The following is a 17878-nucleotide window of genomic DNA, read 5'->3' on the forward strand; positions in this document are numbered from 1 at the left end:
TATTATTATTATTATTATTCCTGACACCTCCAAGGAGTCCGAAGACTCATCGCGGGAGGACACCTACAACTGTCTCAACCACTACACCGAACCTCTACTACAAATCATCTCCATCAATGCCATCTACCGCCCACCTCCACCACAACTAGTATTCTATGTCTATAAATTGCGTGTGTTCTGAAGTGCCAATTTGTGTATATGTGGGATGAAAAACCCGAGTTTCCGGGAGAAAAAACCCTGCTACCTCCTATTATACTTGACAAATTATATTCTTGTTTTAACCACCCAACTAGCCATGACATGTATATACACCAAAGTTACCATGGATGTGAAGTGCATATTACAATTGTAATACCATTGATATTACATCAAAATATATGATGGATACAAAGTGTATGAGGAGTGATGCATTTTATTCATATTGACATCAATGTGGTTAATCCTTACCCAAGTGTAAACAAACAAGATTTGCTTTACGCTTGGAGACTCTTCTCATAATGCATAGCAATATACAGCTGAAAGGAAGTGTGTGCTTTGTAATGTGGGATACTAAGACAACTGATGTGAAGTCAACAACCTTTTTACACAAGTAGACCAGTCATGAGGATACCTTATGTGTAAACTATGTATACCTTATGTATACCATGGAATTTAATATTACTAAGAATAATATGAGCATTCATAGAATGCAAATATACACAATATAAACAACACCACTGAGTTAATGCTCAGTGTCTCCATGGATGTCTAGTTCCCACTGATGAAATCTCAATAAACATCAAAATTGGTCTGGATAGTGACCTATTGCATAATGCATGGAATTATATGCCCAAGAAGGGAGTGTGATATGCTGTGGGATACTAGAGCAATTCGACATGGAGTCAACTACTCTGTATACATGATGCCCAGTTATGAAAATATTTCATATGCAAATTTTGTTTGCTCATTTTTAAGTAAAATATGGTTGAAAACAAGAACAATTTATTCTTTCTTTTAAGGTTACACGGTGATCAGCATTGATATTTAAGAATTTAGGGACACAAAACACACGTGTCGAAATGATTATTTTACTAATTATTAATAAAATAACACTTGATGTTTTGACCCCTGCATCGAGGTCATCATCAGAAGGATACATGTGTATAGGAACCAAGCTACATGCTGTTGCACTCTATAAAGGTAAATTAAATCTACATTGTTAACTAATCTTTTTCTTAGCCTGACCTCTAGTGATATATAAAAAAAAAAAAAAAATGAAAACTACAATAAACTCTGCTCAAGTCCTCACATACTAAGATTCTTCTGGAATTCTACAGTTCATATTGTTATACTAAGATTTTCTTCTGGATTTGTACAGTTCAGGTGGCTATTGAATGTTCTGGGGGGGGGGGGGACTTCACCAAGTCTTCTTGTATTGAGATTTTTCTTTGTGGTTGCTATGAAGGTTGCAGATGGTCCTCCACATTCTTGGAGTGGTTAGACCATTTTTATTCAGATTTGGATTATGTTTGAGCATTTCACATGCCTCTTTGAATATCCTCTCGAACCAGGTTTTGGTGCAGTGTATGGACTTAGTACCTTTCCAATCAATTCTGTGGTATGTTTAGTGTGTGTGTGGTCAGAAAGGCCGGTTTTTCCAAAAGGGAGGTATTTAATATGTTGTTTGTTCATCCTTCCTGATTGGGATGGTTCGCCCTGTTTCCCCTATGTATGGTATGTTACACGTGCATTGTATTTTGTAAACCCCTGGGTGGGCTAGGTGTGGCGGAGGATCCTTGGAAGAACTGAGTAGGTGTCTTAATTTTGTCGGGGTTTTAAAGGTGGTTTTGATGTTGTATTTGTGTAGTGTTCTGTCTATTTTTTCTGAAATGCATCTAACTATGGCAATAGCATTTTTGAAATCTTTTTTGTTTTTAGTGGTATCTCTGTGGAGGATCTTGTGGATGGTTTTTTTACTGTATCCATTTTTTATAAAGGTATGGTTGATGATCTCGTATTCCTGGTTAAGAGCCTGTTCATTTGAACAGGTTTTAGCTCTGTGTTTAAGAGTGCTTATGACCCCTAGTTTTTGTGTTGGGTGGTGATAAGAAGTTTTGTGTATGTATTGGCCTGTGTGTGTAGGGTTTGTGGTAGACTGAGAAGGAGAGACAGCCTGAGGGAAGACGTGTGACGAGTGTGTCTAGGAATGGAAGAGAGTTGTTTTTTTTCTATTTCAATGGTGAATTGGATGCGTTTGTGTTGTTTGTTCAGGTGGCTAAGGAAGGTATTTAATGCTTTGCGGGCATGGGGCCAAATGGTGAAAATATCGTTGACGTATCTGAGCCAAATTTTGGACTTTAGGCATGCTGACTCTAGAGCTCGTTGCTCAACGTCTTCCACATATGAAAGTTATCCACTGGGAGGAAAAGTGGTGAGCCCATTGCTGTAAACTCTTTGTGAAGGTAAAAATTGTTTTGCCACATGAAATATCTGGAGAGGAGTACGTGGGTAAAGAGGGCCATGATGTCATGTGGAAATATGTTCTGTAAGAGCAAGATAATATCATTGATTGGGACACTGGTGAAATGGGAAGTTATGTCAAAGCTGACTAATAGATCTTGGTCATTGAGTATAATGTTTTTAATTTTGTTTAAAATTAAAAACATTAATTACACAACTTCATAAAAATACACAACGTTGTGAAACGTTGTATATTTTTTATGAAGAAAGGGGAATGACCTACCAATTCCTTGAGTGTGGCCGCTAGTTTTTTGGCTAAGTGGTATTTTTTTTTTTTTTTGGAACATTCAATAGCAACCTGAACTGTACAAATTCAGAAGAAAATCTTAGTATAACAATATGAACTGTATAATACCATAATAAATTTAGTTTAATCCTTTATCCAAGTGTGAGCAAACAAAGTTTGCACCTGAAAGTGTCTTCAGGCATTCAACATCTTTCTCTAAATCCAGAGTAATTTATTAAAAAAGGGTGGCACACCATTTGGCAACTCCTATAGGTAGAGATGACCTGCTAATGCTTCTGCCTGGTATCGCCAGGCAGAAGCATTAGGCCTGGCTCCCACTGAAGAGACCTCAATAAAGGTCGAAACTAGTCTGGGTTGTGGCCCTTCCCTTAATGCATAACATTAGACATATCCACAAGGAGATGTGTTTTGCATTATGGGAGATACTGAGATAGGAGTATTAGTAGCTTGCTCCACCTTTGCAAGGAGGGCCCTGGTGTTGTACCACCTTACCCCAGTCCTGAAGATACTTTCAGGTGCAAACTTTGTTTGCTCACACTTGGATAAAGGATTAAACTAAATTTATTATATTCTAACCAAGTGAAAAATAAACTTTTTGTATAATTCCAGAAGAATCCTAGCACGTGAGGACTTTAGCAGAGTTTATTATAGCTTTCATTTTTTATTTTTATCACTAGAGGTCAGGTTAAGAAAAAGATTAGTTAACAACATAGATTTAATTTACCTTTATAGAGTGCAACAGCATGTAGCTTGGTTTGTATAAACTATCCTTCTGATGATAACCTCAATACAGGAGTCGAAACGGCAAGCGTTATTTTATTAATAATTAGTAAAATAATTATTTCGACACGTGTGTTTTGTAAATATGAAGAACAATTTATTGTAAAGTATAATTTAGTTTTCTTCTCAGAAAAAAAATTGCTACAAAAGTAAATACACATTGATTCTTAAGAGTATAAGTAAAGGATGAAAAGGCAACTATACATGGAAAGTTCTGTTTAACAAGAAAGTTTGTGAAGATTACCATATATGTCAGCATATAAGACGAGGTCTAAATTTTAGGCTATTTTTACGTTTTAAGCTTATGTCAGTTGTATAAGACGACCCCCCAATTTCTTCTTTCTTGTATTAATGCAACGTTAGGTATTGTTATATCAGTTATTTTTATATCTATGCATATCCGTTATTTTTTTGCATAGCATAGATTTTGTATTTATGTGAATTACACTAATTAAAAGTGATTAGCCCCAATTTTAATTATTAATTTGGAATTTTTTTTTAAATTTTAGGATTATTACAATTGTTATCATTTAAAATCATGGAACCAGCAACAAAATGAAGAAAGTACAAAGCTCAATTTAAAAAGTAATTGAAATGGCAAAGCAAACTAATAACTGTGCTGCTGCAAGAAAGTTTGACATAACCGAGAAGATGTAAGATAATGGAGGAAGAAAGAAGATATTTTTAAAAAATTGCCAAAGAAAAAATGTGCGATGAGAACGGGGATCACCCGATGGCCTCAACTGGAAAATCACGTTGCAGAATGGGTATTCGAACAAAGGCAGAATAGTTATCTTGTTACAAGAAATATGATTAGAGCATATGCACTAAAATGGTCAAGATTGAATCTGGATGAAGGTATAGAATTTCAAACTACTTCAGGTTGGTGTAATCATTTTATGAACAGACAAAAATCTGTTAATACGACAAAAAACGAAAATTTCTCAAAAACTACCAGCAGATCTTGACCACAAACTTACCAGTTTCCATAAATTTATTATTCAGTTGAGACAAGAACATAAATATCTATTGTCAAATATTGGAAATATGGATGAAACTCCTATGAGCTTTGATATGATAAGCAATAAAACAGTGGAGTCTAAAGGTAGTAATAGTGTGCTAGTTCAAAGTACAGGTCATTAAAAAACAAGGTTTAGGGTTGTGTTGTAATGTTTGGCTGATGGAACCAAGTTAAAACCGATAATCATCTTCAAACGTAAAACTAAACCTAAGATAAAATTTCCTTCAGGTGTTTTTGTACATTTTCATGAAAAAGGATGGATGGACAAAAATGGTGTGAATTATGGATAAATAATGTATGAAACATGCGACCAGGCGGTATAATGAAGAAACGCAGTTTATTAGTATGGGATATGTTGCGTAGTCATTTAACTGAGAATATTAAAAGTCTTCTAGAAAAAAATAACACAAAAATTGCTGTTATATCAGGTAGTTTAACTTCTATATTGCAACCACTAGATGTCTGCTTGAACAAACCATTTAAAACTCACATGCAAGAAGAGTGGAATAATTGGATGTTGACTGGTGAAAAGTCATTTACAAATGGTATATCTATGCAATTTTGTGATCAAGCATGGAATAAAGTAAAAGTAGAGACTGTAATAAAATCATTTAAAAAGTGTGGTATCTCTAATCTTATGGATGGTACGAAGGATGATCTGTTGTGGGATACTGATGACGATCAAAATGAAATCAATTCACCGGATTAGAACTGGGATCCATATGACAATCATTTAAACAATGAATCTGAGGAACTATTTTGTAGATGAAGAGAATTAACATGAAAATTGAGGTTAATAATTATTATTTGTTTTTTTAAGACTTACATCTGTTGTAATATTTTGAATAAATTTATGTAACAAAAAATTAATCTGATTTGTTTATAAACACTGCCTATTTTCTTATATAAGAATGTATTGTAACTACCTAAATGTTCATCAAAGAAATTAAGCTTCCCTTTTTATACTCAATTATAAGATGACTCATGATTTCAAGGGGTTTTCTATAGTATTTGAGAGTCGTCTTATATGCCGACATATACGGTACTTGTTTAACAATCTTCCAATGAGGCAGGTCCAAAAGAATGAAAAGAGGGTAAAATTATTCACCACTTTACAAAAGAAGGTACCTTAACATAGAAACTTTCAATTATAGGACAATCTGTGTCTGGAGTTGTGGTTAAGGTGTTAAAGAGCTTAGTGAAGGCTAGGATCCAAAATGCTGATAACAGCAACATTATTTTTGATCGCATGTATTTCTAAAGAAAGATAATTTAAACAATCTGATTACATATTACAAGTGCAAATACAATTCATTTGTTAAGAGAGATGAGTATAAAGTAGTGTATTTCAATTTTGCAAAGGCCTCTGATAGATTATCACATGGTAAGTTGGTAATTAAACTGGAATACATGAAGTTAGTAGATGCTAGATAGCAGACCGGTTGTATGACAGTTATCTGCAAGCTGTGCAATATCTCAGAAGAGAAAGGTCACTAGCAGTGTGCACCAGAGTTATATTTTGTGACCATTACTACTAACTCGTATGTCAATGATATCAGGAGATGCTTAAAACAGGAATATCCAGTTGTTTGCAGCTGACACAAAGTTGAGAACTATAAGTAGTAAAGCTGACACGGTTTTTACAGGATGATTTGAACAGTGTGTAAGTGGAGTTACCAGTTCAATGTTACAAAGTATGAAGTTTAGAAAGCCAAAAGCAGAGACATGATGTAGAGCATATAATTAGTGGGAATATCTTATAGAAGATTTAGGAGATTAGAGATTTTAGAGGTTATGGCAAGCAAGGCCCTAAAATTTAGAGGATACACCATTAAAATGATGATTATATCACCAGAGCTACACAAACCATATAAAAAATAAATATTTTTTATTTAATAAAAAAATAACTTTCTAAAAAAAAATTGGAACTTTACAAAAATATAGAAGAATATGCATAATATAAAGGACCATTCTAGTAACAAAAATTAATGAAACAAATTCTATTTCCTCTAAAAAATCAATGTTGTTTTTACTGTTCTTCCTATTCTTATTATTCATTGACCTTCTTGGAATGGTTTTCACACAACTGAAATAATCTCCAAACGATGACACAGTGTCACTAATGACTTAAACTTCTGTTGATTAATAGGACATATTATTAAAAACGAGAATGGACTAAGGAGGACTTGAGTGAGAATTTTTTTTTAGTAGGACTTTACATAATTTGTCAAGCCCTATGTATCACATTGAATTCCCTTGTATCAGATATCCATCATTAATCGGGCTGTACATGGATTTACTGCATAGTTTGGTATCTGGTTTTCAGGAAGATAAGGCTGTATCAGAAAGGGTCCAAAGACAAATCAGTAATGTGGTTTCTGGAATACTGGATATGAAGAGAAAGATTGAGGAAACACAGATTGCAGTGCCTCGCAGATAAGAGAAGAGAAGGGATATGATTTAGATAAATATAAGGGGGGAAGCCGAAAAGTTCTGATAAACACCTAGAACAGAAATTACTGGTTTGTGCAACAAGAGAAAAACTTTTTCTCAGAGGATTACAAATGATATAGCAGTGTTGTAACAAGTGCGTAATAACACTTGGTGGGAATATGTAGAATAATGTGCAAACTTACATGGGTCTACCTCAATTTCTTCATGGTGATTATCAAAACTTTTAAGTACACCCTCATCATAAGCTAGCATATCTGAAACTGTTACTTGATTAATATGGAAAAGATTATTCTAAGAATGGGAGAGAGAAGAGAAGGTAGAACAAGCAGTCATTCTTGGAAGCTGTATAAGAAAGGAAGGCGTGAGCAAGGTGTAAGTTTTTTTTTTTTTTTTTGCATAGAGTGGTTGGTCAATGGAATGTTTTGCTAGTGTGTGCAAAAACGATGAATGAGTTCAAGGCACAGTTTAATGTGTTATGATAGTGGGATCTCTAAAAATGGATCCCTTGACTCCAAGAGGTTTGACTGTAGTAATAATTTAATATGTTGTTGTGCAACACAGAAAGGTTAAACTAATGTGAATTTAGTTAGCTTCCCCCCCCCCAAGTATCTCGAAACATGCCATTAAATTACTCATTATCCTTATTCATGTTGAGAAAAAATCTCTTTTTATTCCACTGAAATGTATTAATGTTCTGCATTAAAGTATTAGTATTCATTTACAGTAACATCTGAATTTTTGAAAAGTATAGTTTTAAATTGTTGAATATAAAGTGAGAAATTTTGAATTTAAGACCAAGCAGAATGTGTTGTAAATGCTAATATTCAGAATGAATGGAGAAAGAATCGAGATGACAAAGGATCTAAGGAATGACTGCGAATAGGATATGTCAGGATACCTACTTGAAAAAAGGTAATAATAATAATAATAATAAAAACTGTACAATGATGATAAGCACTTCTTCAATTCAACTCAATTCAACAAACTATACTTCTTACATTCAAGCAAACTTCTTACATTCTGAATATAAGCATTTACAACACATTCTGCTTGGTCTTAAATTCAAAATTACTCGCTTTATATTCAACAATTTAAAACTATACTTTTCAAAAATTCAGATGTTACTGAAAATGAATACTAATACTTTAATGCAGAACATTAATACATTTCAGTGGAATAAAAAGAGATTTTTTCTCAACATGAATAAGGATAATGAGTAATTTAATGGCATGTTTCAAGATACTGGGGGGAGGGAAAAAACTAACTAAATTCACATTAGTTTAACCTTTCTGTGTTGCACAACAACAACAACATTAAATTATTACTACAGTCAAACTGCTTGGAGTCAAGGGATCCATTTTTAGAGATCCCACTATCATAGCACATTAAATTGTGCCTTGAACTCATTCATCATTTTTGCACACACTAGCAAAACATTCCATTGGCCAACCACTCTATGCAAAAAAATAAAAACCTTCTTACAGGAGTAAGGAGGTAGTTCTCTTACTATGTTGCACTGATCTAGGCACAACTGAACTGGTTTTATTATTGCCACCATGAACTCATTATGATAGGTCTCCGTCTCACACACAGCTCATCATGCCTTAAATACACACACACATTCTTTGCAGTCATCACCCTCTCAAGTAATGCAATCCAATCATCCACCACTTTCCACGAAAAAAATCCTGCATCTCAATTCTTTGTTAGCACTTCCCTTGTGCGAACAAAGAATTTTGATGAACAAAGGGATGACCCTTTGTTCATCACAATCTTCTACCATTCTATGAAAAACACATTTTACATTAACTTGATTTTAAAAAAAAATAATAAAAAACCCTTATCAACTTGTATGTCTATTATATTCCCTTCCCCTTCTCTTCTTGTATCCACTAGAATCAGAACTGAATTTTCTCAACCTATCTTCATACTCAACATTCCAGAATCCACCTTAGTCAATTACCTCTGGATCTCTTCCAGTATCTCTTCATCTTTTGAAAATCTGGTGACTAAATCTGTGCACAGTAGTCCATATGTGGCCTAATCAAGACCTTATACAATGCAACCATAATCTCTTTGCAAATCAGTCCTTTGCATTGCAATTGTGCTATTGCAATGCAGAGGGCTGATTTGCTAAGAATCCATTGTGCTAACCAAGATTTTAGCAATGTGTTCTTTAAATTTTAAGTGCCCATTTGCCATTCACTTCCAGATCACTTATTTCCTCATCTTCTCCAATATATCCCCATCAATTGTTTGTATACTCTGCATTTCATCTTTCTTTTGCAAACTTTAAAACCATACACTTTGCAATGCTGAACTACTAACCCCATTCACATACAATTGCTCAGTCTATTCAAGATATTCTATTCTATGGAATATCTTCTCCACATTAATCTGATAAAAACCCCTCACCAACTTATGTGTCTCAATCATATCCTCTCTTCTTTTGTTCACAAGGCTATGTAAATTAACTAAATTTCTCCTTGAATCTAACATTCCATAGACTGGACACTAACTCATTAAACATTTTTTGTTGAAAGTTTATTTTTCACTTGGTTAGAGTATAATAAAATTAGTTTATCCTTTATCCAAGTGTGAGCAAACAAAGTTTGTGCCTGAAAGTATCTTCTGGACTGGAGTAAGGTGGTACAACACCAAGGAAACTCATTGCAAAGGTGGAGCAAGCTACCAACACTCCTATCTCAGTATCTCCTATAATGCAAAACACATCTCCTTGTGGATATGTCTAATGTTATGCATTAAGGGAAGGGCCACACCCAGACTAGTTTTGACCTTTACTGAGGTCTCTTCAGTGGGAGCCAGGCCCAAGTGGAGATACGAGGCAGAAGCATTAGCAGGTCATCTCTACTTATAGGAGTTGCCAAATGGTGTGCCACCCTTTTTTAATAAATTACTCTGGATTTAGAGAAAGATGTTGAAAGTTTATTTTTCACTTGGTTAGAGTATAATAAAATTAGTTTAATCCTTTATGCCTGGTATCTCCACTTGGGCCTGGCTCCCACTGAAGAGACCTCAATAAAGGTCGAAACTAGTCTGGGTAGTGGCCCTTCCCTTAATGCATAACATTAGACATATCCGCAAGGAGATGTGTTTTGCATTATAGGAGATACTGAGATAGGAGTGTTGGTATCTTGTTCCACCTTTGCAACGAGTTGCCTTGGTGTTGTACCACCTTACCCCAGTCCTGAAGATACTTTCAGGCACAAACTTTATTTGCTCACACTTGGATAAAGGATTAAACTAATTTTATTATACAGTAAACCTTTTCTGGACCATCTCCAGTACATCCTCATTCCCTTGAAAAAAAAGCAATCAAATCTGTGTACACTAGTCATCTGTGGCCTGATCAAATACAAGGGATTCTCATAATCCCTTTGCTTCTGCATGTGAATGTACTCCTTATTATCACTATAATCCATTGGGATTTTATAATTTTAAGAGGGTGGTCAGAAATGTTGTCGGCCGCGACCATAGAAACACTATCAGCAAGATTTTTTTTTCTCTTAGTTTGTACATCTGTCATAAACATCCATGTGAAATTGCAAGTCATTCTATCAAGTAGTTTGTATTATACAGCTGTTCTAATGCACACATGAGGTCTGTATCCCTTGAATTGGATAAAATTGAATATGCAGTTATAAAATTCTTTGTAAAAGAAGATTTTAACGCCGAAAGAAATTCATTCGAAGTACATAAAAGTTTATGGGCACTCTTCTTCTTCATTTTCGACAATTAAGAAATGGGTTGCCGAGTTTAAACATGGCCTTCAAGATGATCGATGTGAAGTAAGTCCAAAAAGTGTAACAACACCAGAAATCATTGATCAAGTGCACGATATGGTATTGAATTACCGGCGAGTGAAAGTGTGTGAAATTGCAGACTATAGGCATTTCAAAAGAATGTGTAGGATATATTTTGCATGAAGAATTGCAAATGAAAAAGCTTTGCACAAGATGGGTGCCATGCTTCATCAAAACACTTGCATGAAAATCTCTGAACAGTGCTTGGAGCGTTTTAACAAGAATAAAACTGATTTTGTGCATTGATTTATTACTATGGATGGGCCTTGGATTCACTAATACACACCAGAATCCAAACAGCAGTCAAAACAGTGGACAGAAGCCAGTTGTTCAGCACCAAAGAAGACAAAGCTGGTTCCATTAGCAGGAAAGGTCATGGCATCGGTGTTTTGCGATGCTAAAGGCATTTTGTTTATTATCTTGAATAGGGTAAAACAATCACCGGGGAATATTATTCCGATCTTTTAACCAGACTAGACGAAAAAGTTTGTGAGAAAAGGCCTGGTATGCAGAAGAAAAAAAATCATCTTTCATCAGGACAATGAACCTGCTCACAAAGGTATTTTGGCAATGGGAAAATTAAGGAATCTGTATGAATTGTTAACATCCACCCTATTCCCTAGATTAGGCTCCCTCTGACTTCTATCTCTTTCCACAACTAAAACTCTTCCTCACTGCTCAGCGTTTTTCTTCAAATCAAGAGGTGATGTCAGCTGTAGAGAGATATTTTTCAGATCTTATTGAGAACCACTACAGGGACAGGATAATGGGCTGGAGTATAGCAGGAATAAATGTATTAATCTTAAAGTCTTCATTGTTAGGCCGAGAACATACCAGACAACCCTCGTAGTAATGTGACTCCTAAACTTCAAGTCTCTCTCCACCATCACTCCCAGATCTCTCATCTCCTCCACCTCACCCAAAATTTCTCCATTAATTATATCCTCTGCATCAAAACCTTGCCTACCAAATTTCAAGACCTTGCAATTTATAACATTAAACTAATAGCTCCACTCACTCACTTGCACACTCACATAATCTACTGAGATCCTCCAGCTATTCTACTGCATCTGCTCTACTTCTCATATCCCTTCCTAACTTTGCATCACTGGCAAACAGCTACACTTCTACAATTAAGCTGATCCCAATGTCATTAACAAACAAGTTAAACAATAATGGTCCCAAAAGAGATCCCTGTGGCAATCCACTAGTGACCTTCGTCTTTTGGGATACCACTCCTCCATATACAGCCTGCTGATACTTGTCCGACAGCTAATCAGCTATCCAATTTACTAGTCTCTTATCTAATTCTAATCTCATATGTTTCAGTTTAGCTACTAGCTTGTCATGTGGCAGTCTATCTATGAAAGGGCTTTGAAAGATCTAAGTACACCACTGTATATGCATCTCCTTTATTGAGTGAATTTGTCACCTTGTAATACATAAGCAGATCACTGAAACATGACCTCCCCCCCTAACAAACCCATGCTGACCATCATAAAGAATACTGTTATTATCAACCCATTACTGAATCCTAGTCATCACCAACTTCTCTAATACCTTAACAACAATCCCAGACACACAGACTGGCTTATAATTTGTACACTTAATCTTATCCCTCTGCCCTCTTTGTGAACTGGAACAATTTTTCCCACCTTCCATTCGTTTAGGACTTGCCCTGTTGCAAGACTCATTAAATTTCCTAAGTTAATTCTCATTCTGTAATATGTTTGATGATTTTTGCATTTTATAGTCATTTATACTGATGATTAATGGCTATTTTATTCTAAACTTCTCTGTCAATGCTACAGATATCCAAAATCACATCCTTTCATATAATAAAATTTCACATAGTGAAATTCTCTTTTGTATAGAGACAACCTATATGCAAAATACAAATTGATAATAGTTTTCATAATATGAGCACATTACCCTCTTCTTCATCCCCAATTCACAACTGCTGTACAGCAATGAGAAGCAAAAATTACAATATTTATGTAATTGGATAATTATCTCCATACTGTTTACCAGTGGAAATTGGAGTATAGTTAACTTCAATGCTACCAATACTCAGTAGTACAAAGTTGTATTGCTGTATCTTTTATTAATAATAAAAAAAATAGCTTTACTTGCTCCATTAGCAACAATGATATATTTAGAAAAGAAATCCTATTGAAATGAATTAATATCAAACCATTTTTATCATCAAAAATTATAGCCACTTCAATATTCAAAAAAGTAGGTGTTCTCTTTCATTCCAAGCAATGTTTATTATTGAAGAACTAAATATTATACAAAGTTTAACCTACTATAGAACATTTTCCATATTAAGCAGTGTGTCAAAAACTACTCTAAGAGTCTCAAATTCTGTTCAGTGAGGTGCAATGTATTTTCACATCTCTCATTTAAATATGTTTATGAGTACTGTACATCAAATTTATTTCCTAAAATGTTCATGTTCCTAAAACCTCTTGAAATACAAGAAAAAGAATGATGGGAATGGATGATAGCTAATTGAAAAAAAAAAAAAACTTTTACATTTCCTTCCAATTGGTTATTATATTCTTTGACACATCCACTGAGTCAAAGCCTCATCACAGGAAGTCCACTTTAACCACTGTTTACACACTTCAATTCATTCATAAGCACTCAAAATCACCCACAACTATCCATTCACCAACCTCCAAGCAAAGAAATCTAGACCTAACATCCTTGCTTATCAAACTTCCTAGAGTGACCCATGGCTCTCTCCCTCTTTATTATTAGTCACATAAAATTCCTTTAATAACTTACATGCTCCTATCCCCACCCTTTTTTTTAGCCCACTGACTAATCTCTGAAGCACAGACTCTGAATCCATCTTCAAAGAGAGAATCCAACAGACCTATCATAATCTTGGTGACTCTCCTCAGGATCCTCTCCACCATTCTTCCATATTTATGGCATCCAGTAGTCCAGAGGTTATTATTATAATAACCTTTCCCCATGCGTGTCAGTGTTCTTCGACAACCATGTAATCTAATGAGCTGTTTTGGCCGCCTTTGCAATACTGCCATTCAAACATCAAATAATGCCTTGTCCATAATCATCTCCAAATCCTTGGCCTCATCAGTTTTCTGCAAATTCATTTCCATCAATGTAGTACATTGCTTCTGATACACTTAAGCATGTTAAACTAGAAACGGTACCCTTTTTCCATACTGCTGGTGTATTTAGTCATCCTGTAGGACCATTTATTCACTATTGCTCCTCCTAGCTTTGCATCACTGGGAATCAACTCAATATTTCCTCTTAAATCATTTCCTACATCACTAATGTATAATTTAACATACGTTGAATGAATCAGTGAGCCCAGCAGTAATAGCACCAAGCAAAATTATCAGTTACTTTTTCTTTTCTACTGTTTATACTATAAACAAACCTTACTCACATATTTTTCAAAACTTTGAACTGTAACTTGTTTAAATCCAGCTTTAATAAACTTTTTTTTTTTTTTTTTTTGTAACAAGTTTCCTAATCAGATTCATGAATTAGAGGTTCCTATATACTTCAAAGTGTAGGAATAACATACACAAGAGAAGACAATTTCCAATACCGTACGTGGTCCATAATTATAAGTTTAGTGATAACCATTACATTTATTATTACCTTCAGATATGGTATGCTGGTATACACAGGTTGGTATGCATTAGTTCCTCCTGTGCTGCAAACGTTTTATTAGATATACACACAATTTCCTGTCCAGTGCATGTGTGTGTGTGCATATATATATATATATATATATATATATATACACACACACAAAATCAGAATCATTTCAACTTTTCTTATTACCATTTTTTTAATCCTACTTTTGGGAAGGGATATGTTCCCTTACCTATTGTCAACAGATAATCATACACAAGTCAAATGTATGCTATTTTTTTATTTTGACTCATAAGTACTAATCAGACCAGTCTTTTGATTTGTTTTCTAAATATATGTCACAATTAGATTTCTGTTAAAATACAACACTGACTTAGGACACATGGTCTTTGGCCTACTATATCATATCAGCTACTATATTTTACAGATTTCCTGGCCTGGTTGGCTGAATGAATTACATAACCATCCTCCAACCAACAGGCTGTCCATTTAAATCCCAAATGGGCAAGTGTATTGTGTATTGTGAATGTATTTAGTTAACAGATGAATGTCACTGCCAAATGTGAGATATCCATCCCCTTACTGGATGCCTGAAGCTTGCCTGAAAAAAAGTTCCTTGTTTGGTATCTAGAACAAAGTTTGTGATTATGAAATCATCAACCCACAGCACTAATATTAACATGGCACATTTACAACCCTTCATGGATGGGATGTACATATATAAACAAACTGTTTTTTTTTTTTTTTCCAAGAACTATGTTCATTTATCTAAATACGAAGCAATATTTGAGTAATTATTATTCAACCGAGTCAAAAGTAGATGGTGTTATAGTGAAACAAAATTTTTTAAAAAAAGAAAAACTATATGTAATCAGAGACCATCTGCTAAAGGGCAAAATGACTAAATGGATTTCTGATTCTAATATAAACTTAACATTGAGATAACATAAATGTTCCAAAGGTTTTAGTTCACAAATGGCTAAATAGTAGCTACTGCCAAAACAAAAGTCATATGATTATGAACAGTAACATAATAATCATTAGGGATAATAATAAAATAATACCATGTAGTAATATTTCTCATCGATGAAAGAAAATGATCGAGAATGATAACTGCAGTGGGATATATAGATAAATATCATTACTTATAGTATTCAAAACTAATTATAGTATAATTAGTTTTGAATATTATATATATAGTATTCAAATATAGATAAATATAGTATTCAAAACATTTTCTTCTCATTTTCTTCTTTATAGCTATATGAGAAGAAATTTGTGTACATTGTGTATATTTGTATATTGTGTATATAGCCATATAAACTATGGTTTTTAAATTTTACTTATAAAATTTCTGCAATCAACTACCTAGTTGATAGAACTAAGAGATATATACAATAATTTTTTTTTCAAGGTACGATCTACTGTTTCTTACTTCTCGTGTGACACTGGAAAAGTCATGCATCCAACATGAGCTATTAACATTTTTATTTTTCATCCACTTATATCTAGCTAAGTCTTTTGCTGTCTTCTATTTTTCTCCATATGCCCATATCTCACTCCTCAATTGAAGTTTGCTTTATGAAATTCTTTTAAAGAAATCTTGTAGTTTTTCTTTGTCAAATTAAAAAAAATTAAAATTAAAAAAAATTTTTTTTTTAATTTTTTCCCTTTTATTCAAGCTATATTCCTTAAGTAGTTAACCCTCCAATCTGTCCATTTTCTTAAATATGATTACTTTATAGTATTCAAAATATTTTCTTCTCATAGCTATATGAGATATTTGTATATTGTGTATATAGTGCTATAAAAGGTTTTAAATTTTACTTGTAAAATTTCTACAATCAACTGCCTTGTTCCAATTACAAAATATAATTTGCAATTTCATATACAGTATGTAATTGCAAATCATCAATATATATAGTAACAGGAAGTACAAGATATTTTTGCCCATCTATATTCTATGTAGCCTTTTCCTTCTTGCATTTTTTTTTCTTCACACAAATACTGAAAATAATTAGATTAGCAGCCAGCATATGTTAAATCTTCATCTATTATGGTTCATTGTGGCATTACCTAATGTTTTTATTTTTATATCACTTTCATCCAGATCTTTTACTATTTTATAATCATATTATAGAATACATATATAACATTATCCACATTTCTTTCCTTATTGTTATCTCATTTTTATAATTTGTAACCTGAAGTTAATCATGCTGTCTATTATGGTGGTCTATCCAGTCTTGCAACATTGATTTGAAAAACCAGATTAAAAATTATAGAAAATAAGAAAACTTAGGCTAAACATATTAACTGATGAGTTTTGTAAAGTATTGCTAAGTTTATATGATTTTATTCACCACAAACAAATAAAACCATACTTTTAGTGTAAAATATTGTCATAAATACAATCCTACCTTTCATGTTTCTAAAACGCTCTTCATAGTGCCTTACGCAAAACACAAACATCTACTTCTTAAGTATTCTCTGTTTATCTCCACCATCTGTCACAACATTAAGTTTCTCTGACAGCTGGTGGTACCAACCACACAAGGAAATTTCATATAATTTAACAGCAAAGTTAAATTATGTACACTATTTATGCATTCTACACAATGCGTTGATGTATGTATTTAATGCTATTCGTATCCAGAACTCCGAAACGTAAAATATTAAGACATAATACAAAAACATACGGTCAAGTTAGAATCAAAAGGTAGGCTTTGAAGAATCTCTGCGCAAACGCATACAGCTGTTTCTCTGCACATCTTATTTGCAGAAATGAAAGAAACTTTTACAGGATAAATGCAGTACGTCGCACAGGATGCCTCCATGTGATTATAAAAAAAAAAAAAAAAAAAAAATATATATATATATATATATATATAATTTAATATATACAATTTAATTTAAATTATATATATATATATATATATATATATATATAATTTAATATATACAATTTAAATATATATATATATATATATATATATATATATATATATATATATATATATATATATATATATATATATATATATATATATATTTAAATTGATAACTTGGTGATGCTTAAAAAGTAAAGAAAGCACGGCCGTTTTGCCGAATCGTTGCAAATACTGTAGTCGAAGTTAGTGCTTCGAAGATACTTCGTTACTTTGTTTATTGAACATCAAGCAATAACTAAATGCGTTTAAAATGCCCCACCACTTAAAAAAAAAAAAAAAAAGGTGCATACGTACAAAAAGTACATAGTAGTGTAATAAATGCATTTTTGGTTTAAAATTTATTTTTGGAATCATCTAAATAGATAAAATATATGTATTTCAAAAGGGGGCGTATTGGTGAAAATCTTGGGGAGGGCGATATTCTTGATTAACTTCAGGATTAATAATTTTAAGACTA

At 33.3% G+C, this 17878-nt stretch overlaps 1 protein-coding gene across 1 annotated transcript in view; it reads right to left on the reverse strand.

Moving 5' to 3' along the window:
- Nucleotides 1–16984, reverse strand: part of LOC150102772 (uncharacterized) — a 275594-nt gene extending 258610 nt beyond the window's left edge. Inside the window, exon 1 of the mRNA XM_090398736.1 lies at nt 16891–16984. The gene's annotated coding sequence lies outside the window, so the exon portion shown is untranslated. The remainder of the gene's footprint in view (nt 1–16890) is intronic.
- Between the last annotated feature and the right edge of the window lie 894 nt (nt 16985–17878).

Source organism: Typopeltis vanoorti, chromosome 10 (assembly GCF_054136105.1).
Source record: "Typopeltis vanoorti isolate ZY-2024b chromosome 10, IOZ_Tvanoo_1.0, whole genome shotgun sequence".
NCBI classification, from domain to species: domain Eukaryota; kingdom Metazoa; phylum Arthropoda; class Arachnida; order Uropygi; family Thelyphonidae; genus Typopeltis; species Typopeltis vanoorti.